Below are 12,340 nucleotides of genomic sequence, written 5' to 3'. Positions count from 1 at the left end.
GGACCTGAGGGATAACAAGTAATTAATAATGTTGAGGAAAAAAAAAAAACAGCAACAGGTTTAATATTAAAATGGGACAAAGACCTAGCCGAACTTTTCCTTCATGTTAGAAAGTTTCATGCCTTGTAGAATTATAGCAAATACGTGTAATAACTTAAAAAAAAATATTTCAGAGGCTTCATCGCCCACACGGAAGATTCTGTGACATCAGCTTAATTCCGACTCTCGGCCCTCATCTTCCGGTTTTGTTTACTTGGTTTTCGGAGCTGCTCCTGTCTCCAGAGATGTTATATGGCTTGATACACTTTTAATACAAAGGTCTGTGCTTCTGCAGATGCACAGCAAATAGAAACGTGGAGTGAGTAGTCTGTGATTTGTGATTAAAATTATCCTTCCTCATAAAATGGACTGCTTTTACCAAGAATTTTCTCCACTTTTCTCAACTGAAAACAGTGTCACTTTGAAGGTAGAAGGGGGTGGCATGAAGGTAGTGTGGTGTTGGAAAGCAGAAATCTGAATCCAGTGTGGAATACTGTGTGAATTTAAACAAGGGCTGCTGTGCCGTAAGGGTTCCAGTTTCATGTCAGAAGGGTGATGGTGGGACTTGAGGTGTCTGTATTTCATATGAAACACTCCAGGCCCCCTGTATGAATGTGTATGAATTATTAATTCAGGAGCCATCTTTAAGTACCTTCTTTCTATAGAGTGTTGTGCTCAGAGCTGTAGTTTTTCACAGTGAAATTTACAGAAATTCAGTTTGTAAATCAAAGATTGAGAACAGTTTGAAACAAGGGCAAATGAGTGGAGCATTACCATCGAAACGGTTTGTTAAAGATGGTGCCAAGTGAGCAGGGCTGTCCCCTTCTGAGCTGCTCCTCCTAATTAAAGGGGAAGGTGGCTGCCATCTGTCTTCTTTCATTCAAGGCAGTAGGGGGCCTGGGGTGGAAGGAAGCAACCCCCCTCTTATTTTTCCCCCACTCTTCTTTATAGGCAGCTTTCTCCCTAGGCAGTGACCCAGAAGGTCATTGATGGTCTGTCTGTCTCAGAATGAATAGTAACATAAGTATGCAAGGCACTTGCGGAAAAAAAAAGTTTATAACATGCATTTATCCATTTACAAGTCTGCTTGAGTTATGTCTGAGAATATTGTAATCCCTGTGTTGATGTCTTTGCCCTTCTTGTTACTAAGGGCACTACTGGTAGAAAAAATGAGGAGTTTTGCTTTTATTGATTTTGTTTTTTCATGAAAAATTTTTTACACTCCACCGGGCATAATCAGAAGATGGCAGCATGTAGCCACCCCGTTAGGATATACAGGAATATTATTCTTATCAAAACCAAAGGTACATATATACACACACACCAAATAATTAACATTATATCTCATATATATATGTATATATATATAACTGCAAGGGCAATTGTGGACCAAGATGTTAACAGGTCTTCAAGATGCTGAGTGGTCTGCTGGTCTACTGCAGCAGCTTTCTTGGACATTGAAATAAGTCATGTCGGTTATCCTTCAGTTAAGCAAGAAGCCTTTTAAACCTTCCCTCATGAGAATGGGTTATTAGAGCATTTAGTTGTAGTTTGGGGCCATAGCTTTAACTGCTTTTGAGACATTGAGTACATAAAAAGTGATTGAGCCTGGTTGCCTCAGTTTTCACCTCTTTAAATGGAAGAAATGTGTGCTGCTTTTAAAAGTGTTTAAGAGAATATAGAATAATGCTTTCAGTCTTTGATCCAAACTTCATTATAACTGAAAAATTCTAAAATCTGGGTTATTTTTGTTTTCAGTTTTTATATTCTTAAGCCAAGTGTCAACAATTATCTAAAAAGATTTGGTCCTTAATACAGTCTATTAAGCCCCCACCCCCAAGTAGTGGATATGGACTTCCCAGAATATGCTGGTTTCTAGAACTCTTTGTGATGTGGAAATGTATTTCTTTTACCCTAAACAATATGTTTGGAAAGCCCAAATGTGAGAGTCATTGTCTATTAATTTTATTTTGAGGTTTTTTTTTTTCTCTTTCAAACTCCTCATCAACTTGCAATGAGCTTTCTTGGAAACTAAGACGTGCTTTATGCTGTTGGATCTTGGGAAGAGCAGTGTGTAGATTCTGGAAACACTAACATCAGTTAGTATGATTGGATGATACCTGAAAAGCAGCTCACTTCCAAATCACTGAAGGGTACACAGTGCTGAACTGGCAGGGTTTTTTTTTTTTTTGCTTTTTCATGTAATTGGGCCGTTGAACTAGATCCTTCCCTAACTTCTCTTTTTAAAGTTGTGATTTACACTAATTGGTTTTTACCCCTCAGTCCTTATTTCAGGGGGACTAAATAAATGAATTAAATGAAGCATCTGTATAAGCTGTGACTGTAAAGTAGTGAAATTAACGTTTTAGCTCACGTGCAAATGGATGCTGCCGCCCTCGAGTACTGTGTTAGCTGGGAAGATTTTAGACTTCTCCTAGAGCGATGCCATCTTTGCCAAGGACACATTTAGAAGTTTTTGTTTGCAATTGCCTTAAGAGCCTCCCATCTTTTTTTTTTTTTTTTTTTTTTATCCACAGTGGTGGGAATTCTCTGGCCTTGGAGAGTAGGAAGGTAGGAAGGAGCCAGCAGTTAGGTCCTATGAAAAACTTTATGATCCAATAACTGATTTGAGTCATTGATTTATGTTAACATTTCCTTAGCCACCAACTACATGCCAGCAGTCAGCACTGCAGATTCAAAAATGGGCATGTCTGGGGCCTGGCCCTCCAGGACATGTTAGTGGGATAAATGACATATAAAGAGGTAACACCACATACTGACAAGTACCATAACAGACAAACCCATGGTACGTGGTGTTGGCAGAGCCAGGTGGGGAGGCATGGGGGAGAGGGAGGAGTTAAAATTTGATTGAAAAATGAAAATTGTTGTGTACATGATTTATAAAGTGGCTTACATAATAGAATTTTGAAAAGGAAGGCCCTGAAAAAAGCCTTCTACTTTAAATATGAGGAAACTTAAATTTACTTCTGAAAGTTTTAAATTTTCAGCTGGTTGAAACCCTTATGAGAAAAAGTGTTCATTGTGTAATAGGCATTAAAAAAAAACAAAAAGAAGTTGTAGCGGTATAAAAGATAAGGTCTAAAAAAGGTTTTGGACTTTGTTAGAATAACTCTGTGTTCCCCAAAGGAGACTTTTGAAGAACGAGTCTTAATATGTTAAAATGGAGTACTTTGACATACTAAATATATCAAAGCATCACATACTGTATTGATTGCTGAGTCTAGCTGTCTAGCATGTGGGAGAGAGTGAACCTGAAGCTTGCCTACATCCTAAGTATATGATGGGAGAGATAAACCTTCCTCATGTCTTTCATGTTTTTTTCCGGAGACAGAATTTCTGTCCCAAAGCCAATAGCTGATCTCCCTGAGGATAAGTTAATTTCAAGAGTTATTTGTGGAGTGTTGCTGTATGCCAGGCACTCACCTAGGAGCCCAGCAGAAGCTTAGCTGACTGCGGCCCCTTGGGGTGCTTTGCATCCTCAGTAGGACTCTGTGGGTGTGCACACTCAGCTGCTGCTGCTTCCTGGGCACCTTTCCTGAGCATAACGGCATGGGCCCCGGCACGATGCTGCCTGTGGAGAGCTTGGAGCTGAGGTTCCACGCACAGATAAACATAGAGGAGAGAGATGAAATGTATAAAAGGAGGGGGATAAATCAAACACCACATGTTTGTAGAAAAGATTTTCTCAGGTTGGGCAATCAAGAAATGCATTATGGATTGAGGAAGCTTTGGCCAGACAGTGAAAGAAAAGTGGTGTTGGATTTGAGAACTGGGGTTGGGAGGGTGGTCCGAGTCCAAGGACACACGAGCAGAGGCATAGATAGGGATGGGAAGAACCGTTGCACCAAGTGGGCAGTGACTCATGTGTTGTTGCCGGGCAACAACAGTGTGTGTGTTAGTGACTAACGGGAAGAGAAGGCAGCAAAGGTCTGTTGAGGCCAGACCCAGGAGGCCAGAGAGGGCTTATGACTAAACGATTTAGACTGAACACTCAAGTCACAGGAGCAGATGAAGAATTTCGATCAGGGGAGTGATCATAGGATCTTCTGGTATCAGTGTGTGGGGTGGCCCAGGCACTGAGAAAACCAGAGTCGGGAAAGCCCAGCAGAGCTCCAGGAGGCAGGAGCAGGGGGCTGAGTGAGGGGGCCTGGCTGGAATGGGTCTGGAGGAGAGGGAGCGGCTGCAGGGAGGAGAATGGAAGCAGAATTACTCCCGGTGTTTTTTTTTAACTCAGGTGCCATTTGTTATTTCCATGTCATCTGCCGAGCCCTTCACGTACATTATCTACTTCAGTATAATCCTATGAGGCTAGTCCTTATTTCCCAGATGAGAACAGGGCTAAGAGACGAGGACTTGAGGGACCTTGGGATTGCTGAGCACAGAGTCCTGAGTTCCTTAAAGGGAAAGGTTCATGGAGTGATGAGGAGTGAGTGGGAATCAGTTGCTATGGGTAGCAAGCATCACCTACACTTGCAAGAGAGATTATAGCATCTACTAATGAGTCCTACTGTTCTATTTTTTTTTTTTTTTGAACAATCTTCTAGTAATTCCCAGCTGTGTGTCCTTGGTCAAATTGTTTACCCTTTCTGTGCTTCATTTGTAAAATGAGAACCTGCCTCATGGGGATGCTATGAGGATTAAATGAGTTGTAAAGCAGTGCTTGGCACGTAGTAAATGCCATGTAAGTGATTGCTTAATAAAAGCAAAGTAGGAACCATGTATATCAGCCATCACATGTCATAGGTACTTTTTCCTGAGTATTCACAATACTTCTTTGTGTAAGTGGCAGCTCCCTGATTCTACAAACAAAACAGAGGCCTGGAAAGTTTTAAGGAACTTATTCCAGGTCACTCTGCTAATGAGTGGTGGAATTGGGGCACAGGGTTCCTTCAACCTGACTTGAAGTTGATAGTCCGCCCACTGGACCGTGCTCTGCCCTTTGGGCTGCTGCATAAAGACTTGGAACCTTCCATGGCCCAAATCTGAGGAGCAGTTTTACATGAAGTATGTTCAGTGCACTCTGCCTAACCCCTACCCTGTTCATCATCTACCCCGCCCCACTCAGTTGTCTTATCTGTCTGGCCCTTGTAGGTACTGAGTTTGCAGTCTTTGTTCTAAAGGTTTGTCCTTCCTGTGGACTGGAGTGCATTCATTTGAGTCTTCTGTTAAGTTCACATGCCATCTTCCATATCTGCTTTGAAGGTTTTCTTCAGACTTAAGAGTTCAGCTCTTAAGTAAAATGGGCACCTCATCTGAATTCTTGGATTTAATCTGATCTCAGAAAGAGAAGTTGTTGCCCATTCTTACAGGCTTTTCCTACAGCAAAGAACTATCTATCCATCTAGTCTGAAATGATAGTGTGATGGTTGATTTTATGTGTCAACTTGGCTAGTACCCAGGTATTTGGTGAAACACCAGTCTAGAAGGTATAAACATACTTATGAAGGTATTTTTAGCTGATTTTAAATCAGAGATATGGAATAAGGCAAGTTATCCTCCATAAGGTATGTGGGCCTCATCCAATTCGTTCACGGCCTTAAGAGAAAAAGATTGTTGTCCCCCATGGAAGAAGGAATTCTGCCCCCAGGAACTGCCTTCCAGCTCAAGACTGCAGCAGCATCCTTTCTCTGGGTGACCAGCCTGCCCTGCAAATTTTGGATTTATCGACCCCTGACCGCCGAAGCCATTGCCTTAAAATCCAGTCTCTTCATCTCTCCCTCTGTCTCTCTCTGTGTCCACATGCACACTCACACACACACCACATTCTATTGACTCTCCTTTTCTGGAAAACTGTGGCTAATATAGACAGGAAGACATAGAAGTTTAAACTGTTCAGCTGCTGTTGATACTAACAGAAACTGCGTCAGGCCTCTCTAGGCATGCTTGGTGGAGGTGTGTACTGCTTGTTGTGTGGATGAGGAAAGCGAATTCCAGGAGGGATGTGTGCACGCACTGTGATGCAGAAAGAAGATGGGAGAGCCAAGGAGAGAATGATTCCTCGAGTGTGGTTCAGTTGCTCTCTTGCTGTTTGGCTCACATGTTCTTATTAAGCAAGATAATAAAGTTACTGGGTTTCCAGACATAATTACTGCTAACATTTGTGAACTGTTTTCAGGAGGTCAGGTCTATCCTAATTGCTTGACAGGTGTTAATTATTTTAATTCCTACAACTACCCAGTGAGATCAGAACTGATATTCACCCCCCTTTCCAGATTTGAGACACCAGGTCCCAGCGAGCAGCGTGGGCACTGCTGCACAGCCAGTGTGTGCGAGCCAGCGCGGGGCCCAGGCCGCCTGGCCCCAGAAGCATGCTCCACACACATCCATCCCACTGCTCCTTGGCCCGAGAGGTCTTGAACGTCACCCCCTCATCTGTCCCTGGGGAGCTTCCGTCCAGAACATTCATCTTGGTAGGGGTGCTTTGGTAGGGCTTGCTTTAAAAGAGAAGATGCCGTATGTTAGTTTTCAAGAGGCCTTCCTGTAATACTTCCCTTGCTGCCTCCTTGAGAAACAGAAAACACTCCCATTGTAGGAACACTGTGGGGTAAATTCTTGCCGGGGTATGCTTTTAGCGACTAGACTTTCCTGTCTAGCCTAGGGACACTGGGGGCCACCTGACTGGCCAAAATTCATGCAGAAACGTGAGGAAGCGGTGATGTGGCCTAGCACCTTGTCCAGCAGTTTGGGTTGTGCTCTGCAGACTCTTCATGTGTGTCCCTTGGTTCTCTGAGGAACTGCCCCTCGTAACTGCCATTTAGCAGGCCTTTGGTGCGTCAGGGATTGTTTTAAGTGTTTCACAAACATGGTCTTGTGGAATCTTCTTCACATTATCATCCCATTTTACATGTAAAGAAAGCAGCGACCCAGGGAGCTCGTGCTTCCGAGGCAGGATTTAAACCTTGTCTAGGGACCCCAGCCAGCCGTGTTCCCTGTCACTCTGCTGGCACCTCCCTGGTGCCTACCATTCCTACCTGCTAGAGTGTAAGCTCTGTGAGGGCAGGGACTGTTTCCCCCTGGGTTCACCATCAGACTTCAGTATCTACCAGGTGCAGGGCCTGACACACAGGAGATGCTTATCACATTGATGTTGAGTGATCAGCGGACTCGTCCTGTTCTTTGGGATCACTCCCCAATACCCATGGCGCCAGGGGCGGGGCAGGGAGAGCACCGACCTACTGAGGGTAGCTTGGACACATGTGGGTTTAGCCCTTGGGCACCTGTTCCAGGGTGTTTTCTCCTTCAGATGAACCTCTCAACCTGCGCCCAGTCAGTCCTACATGACTCCGTGAGTAACTCTCCTTCCCAAAAGAAGTCTGCACAGCACTGTGTACATCGCTGTCGTGATCTGTCAGGATCTCCACCTTTCACAGCTGGTGTGCCACACTGGTCTAGGACACCATTTAAGTAAGACTGGTGCTTTTAAGGGGTCATCAGTTGTGTATTTTTAAAACATTCCTTAAACTCTCTGCTTCTTCCATTATCCCACATTCCTCTTTGTCTCTTTCTCTGTGTCTTTCTCTCACACTTTCTTGGTCTTACACACACATATCCCTTAATTTGTCACCTACATGTCTCATAAACATCTCCTGTCTTTTTTTAGTGAAACACGTGGTATACATGGAAGACCACTTTGTAAAATGAAACTGTGTGATTTATATTTTGTCTCTTTTTCCTTAAACTTCCTCTCCTTTGATCCATAAATGAAAGCTAGATATTGTATTCAGTAACCTTTAAGCTAATTTTTCCTTTTGGACATAGTAAGTTATGATGGCACTGACTGAAAAATTACTGTAAATGTAAGAAGTCTTAGAATTTACATCCAACTCTAGGCCATGCAAGAAATGCAGATTCACAGCCTTCTCTGTGCCAGACTTCACGTCCTCTTAGCTTTGGAAAGCGTCAAAGCTGGGCAGTGTATGTTTGGGAATGACCAGTCAAAACAGTGAGACAGATAAGCAAGAATCTAATTTTCAAAAATTTAAGTGTTGGGGAGGAAGCATGCTTCAAAACAGATTATAGTCTTATCTCATGGGAGGTCTAAAATTAATAAATGCATTTGAGAGATGTTCCCTCTCAGCGTTCTTAAGCTCAGTTATTTTGCTGGCATTCCTCCTTTTGAACCTCTATTCTGAATTGTTTACTTTTTTTTTTTTTTCCAGTAAGGAGGAAGAAAAAGTTCTTCTTAAAAATTCATTAGAAATTAATTTTAATCTCAGCATTTAGTATTCTTTACAATATGATGATAAAGACTGGTTTGAAAGGGCAGTGCTTGGTCTGATCAGCCATGGAAAAGGAGGACAGGCCATGGTCCTGGCCAGTGCATCTTCGCCATGATGGATTCATTGTAATTCTTTCATTCCCTTCCTTGCCAAGCCCAGTGGCTTCTGTTACAACATGTGGCAACTTCTCCCTTGGAGACTGACTCAGTCCAAGTTGCCATAATATTTAGGACCAGCTACAAAGACATTTCTTCCCCTAAACCCATGCCAAATCTAAGTCAAACTGTCTTCTCCTCCCTGGCCATTCAAATAGATTCAGCTCCTGTTTGAAAAGCCCAAGAAATGCACAGGCCTCTTTTTGTTTCCTTGCCTGTTCAAACAGATAAATAAAGAAGGCGTATCATACCGGGTGCTGCTTTGAGCTTGGTCACTTCCTTCTGAAACGGACTCTTACATGTGTTTTAAGAATTGCAACTTAGATGCTCTAAAAAATAAGAAATCCTGTATGTCCTAAGCTTGTCTACAGTAAATCACTGCTGTCAGTGCTGATGGAGGAAAGAAGAGGAACTCTAAAACCACGGGCCTTCACCAGATGTGGCGCTGAGCTCCTGGACGAGCCTCCAGAGGCCTGAGCCTGGGCAGGGTAGGGAGAGGTTCTCATCCTAGGCAGCTTGGACCGACCATCTGCTAAACAGACAACACTAAACAAGTAATATCAACCAACCCATTTTGTTTTTAAGAAAAGAAAGCCTACCAAAATAGAAAAAGAACCCCTGACAAATAAATTTGTTCTGACCTCTAAACCTAGTCCAGGGCTTCCCTGGTGGCTCAGACAGTAAAGAATCTTGCCTGCAATGCAAGAGACCCGGGTTCTATCCCTGGGTTGGGAAGTTCCCCTGGAGAAGGAAATGGCTTCCCACTCCAGTATTCTTGCCTGGAATATTCCTTGGACAGAGGGGCCTGGCAGGCTACAGTCCACAGGGTTGCAGAGAGTCAGGCACGACTGAGGGACTAACACTTCCACTTCCACAAGCCTAATCATTTTATCCCTTGGCATTTGATTCTCGTAAAACACTTGTATGTTTTATTCATCCTTGTAAAAATAATTATATTCCATATCCAACTTTACTAGTAAACATTAATTTCTTCATATTTTTAGCGAGATGTACTTTCCTTCATGGGTTAGTTTGTTTTGAAGTGTAACTTTCAGCACAGTGCATTTTATGAGTTGTAGTTCTGTCTTTTTAATTGGTTTGTTATTTGATATATACAAGAGATTACTCATAACATACAACTAAGCTCTAAAGCACAATTTTTTAAAACATTCCAGTGACCCACCTCCTCCTTTAGGAACTGGAATGGTACAGATGCTTCTGGATCTTTGTACTTCCTTCCCGCTATTCTCTGGCCTCCTTGCAGTTTAGAAATTTGTGTTTATAATTCTCCTGATTTTTTTAAAAGATGTATAAATTTTATCACATAAATGAGCATTGCTAAAGGTATTCGGAGATAGCAGAAAGTGGTATCACACCACGTGTAGTTTTTTGCAGCTTATGTTTTCCTTCCGTATTATGTTTATAAAACTCACCCATGTCGTTGGGAGTGGAGCTGCAGCTCCTTTGTATACGTTGCTGCAGTGTTCCCGCGTGTGTGACTGTATCACAGTTTACCCAGTATCCTGTTTATAGGGAAAGGGGAAATTTACAAGGAGTTCTGTTTAGTCCTGTTAACTTTGAGATGCCTGTTATAATTCCACTGGGGATGTTGAGTTGGCAGGTAGACATTCAAGTTTGTAATTCAGAGGAAGGTCTCTGATGAAGATACCAGCGTATGGATGGCGGCTAAAGTATTATTTCTCCAGCCATTTGTAGAATGCTGTTTAACCCATTGATTGGCTTTTTTTTTTTTCTTTTTTCCAATCTTTCTGGTCACTTTGCTGAAGTGTGACTTGTAAAAAAATAAATGAGAAGAATATGAGCCTTGGAGAAAATAGAAGGAAGTGTCTTACAAACTCTAAAGGGCTGTATAAGCTTGGGTATTTTATTATTACCTCTCTCAGGGAGTCTCATTCAGTCCAACTGAAACTATATAAGTTTGCATTGGAAACTAAAAAAATATATACTTAATTATTATATCTCATTTTAATACTTTGTTAACTTTTAGCTAATAACTAATGTTTACCTAGTGCTTATTTTACATGAATTAAGACATCTAATCCTTAAAACAGCCTATAACAGATAGATGGTATTTATTCATATTTTACAGATGAGAAAACTAAAGTTCAGAAACTAAACTCCGGATTTGAATGCACAGATTTGGCTCCTAAAAGCTGTGCTCTTAGCTAATATGTGGGACTGCCTCTCTTTTCAAGGACAAGTTTCAGCCAGTTCCTTCAGCTTCAAGCTTTCAAAACCTTTTTGGGTCACATTGCAGCATGGCCACCTTGAACCACCTACAAAACAGCACTCAAGGCCGCAGGCGCTGGCAAAGGGCCTTGTCTGAGCTGACTTAGTTTCACCACTGGACTGGCCCGAGATCTCACAGGGTGCCCCCACCTACCAAGTGTCCATTCTGTGCGCATTAAAAATGATGCACTTGATTTAAGTTCTATGCCTAAAGCTTCCCAGTGAGCCAGTAGTGGGCCAGGGACTGTAATCTGGGTCTCCTGCCTTTCAAGCACTACATTTGTTTTGTGTTAATAAACCATATTTCTCCATGGGATCTGGCAGAAATTTGAAAGTGGTTAATTTTATTGCAGTAAATACTAAGAATCCTTTTCAAAGCACAGAAACCAAGCTCCAGGCAGGGAAAACATGATTTGCTCTCAGAGCCTTTGGCAAACTCACACTGGTTCTAGAATTAGATCATAGATCGCTGGCCTTGATTCCGTCTCCCTCTGGTGCTGGCTGCAGGGGTCAGGACCTCTGCTGTGGTCACAAGGCCACACTTGGACCTAGACACACTCTTGCAAGTGGAGCTGGAACATATGACGTCCTACCCACAGAGCCAGCATGTCACAGCTGATTGCTACGGGGGTTATGATGGGGAAGTCACATTCCTGGGACACCGGTGATACGGGTCAGGACCCAGGTGAGTTAGCCCAGCTAACTCCGAGCTGCTACTGCTAAGTCACTTCAGTCGTGTCCGACTCTGTGCGACCCCATAGATGGCAGCCCACCAGGCTCCCCCGTCCTTGGGATTCTCCAGGCAGGAACACTGGAGTGGGTTGCCATTTCCTTCTCCAATGCATGAAAGTGAAAAGTGAAAGTGAAGTCGCTCAGTCGTGTCCGACCCTCAGCGACCCCATGGACTGCGGCCTACTAGGCTCCTCCATCCACGGGATTTTCCAGGCAAGAGTACTGGAGTGGGATGCCATTGCCTTCTCCATAACTATTGGTTCCTAACTCTGAGCTAGTAGGAACCAATACTTGTCTGCCTTTCTTGTTGTGTGACAGGTGCCATGCATGTAACTTGCTACAGTTGTGAATGTGCCATACTTTCTAAACTGTGGTCAGTCAAAAAAAAAAAACTATAAGCATAAGGGGAAAAAAATCTTGAATTATAAACTGCTTGAGTGTGGAATGTACAGGGAGTGGTTTATTACTTTTGTCATGAGAAGAATGGTAAGTGCATTGTGAACCGAATGCACACTGTGATAAAATGATCGAGAAAAACCGAGAGAAAGGATTCAGCAAGAGGGAAGCTGAATTTCCAAGGTTGGTCTGGTTGTGTTCATATGGGAACTGGGGTTGGGTGTCGCATTCACAGGAGAGCCACAGTGCTAAGGTGCACAAGGGCGTGCATTATTTCTTTTAATTCTCATAATTCCCATGACAGCTGAGATGGGACCTGGGGTTTGCCTCTGCCCTGATGGAAGGACTCTAGGCAGTTGGGACAAAAACAGACCCGATTGGGGCTGCACTCAGTTCAGGAGGTTAACTTTGCTGTCTGCAACTGTTCTTAGACCAGATGCTTCAGAACTGTATGATGACCCGTTTGGGCTTGTCTGTGTTCACACTTTCTCTGCATTGCACGTGACTCCATTGCCACTTCTGCAGCCC

General features: G+C 43.0%; 1 long non-coding RNA gene across 27 annotated transcripts in view; it reads left to right on the top strand.

The window, feature by feature from the left end:
- The window catches only part of LOC133246761 (uncharacterized), a 240,273-nt gene that overhangs the window by 152,298 nt on the left and 75,635 nt on the right, over positions 1 to 12,340 (top strand). The window lies entirely within an intron of this gene.

The sequence above is a fragment of the Bos javanicus genome, chromosome 4, assembly GCF_032452875.1.
Source record: "Bos javanicus breed banteng chromosome 4, ARS-OSU_banteng_1.0, whole genome shotgun sequence".
Classification (NCBI taxonomy): domain Eukaryota; kingdom Metazoa; phylum Chordata; class Mammalia; order Artiodactyla; family Bovidae; genus Bos; species Bos javanicus.
This window is presented reverse-complemented; position numbering and strand designations above follow the sequence as displayed.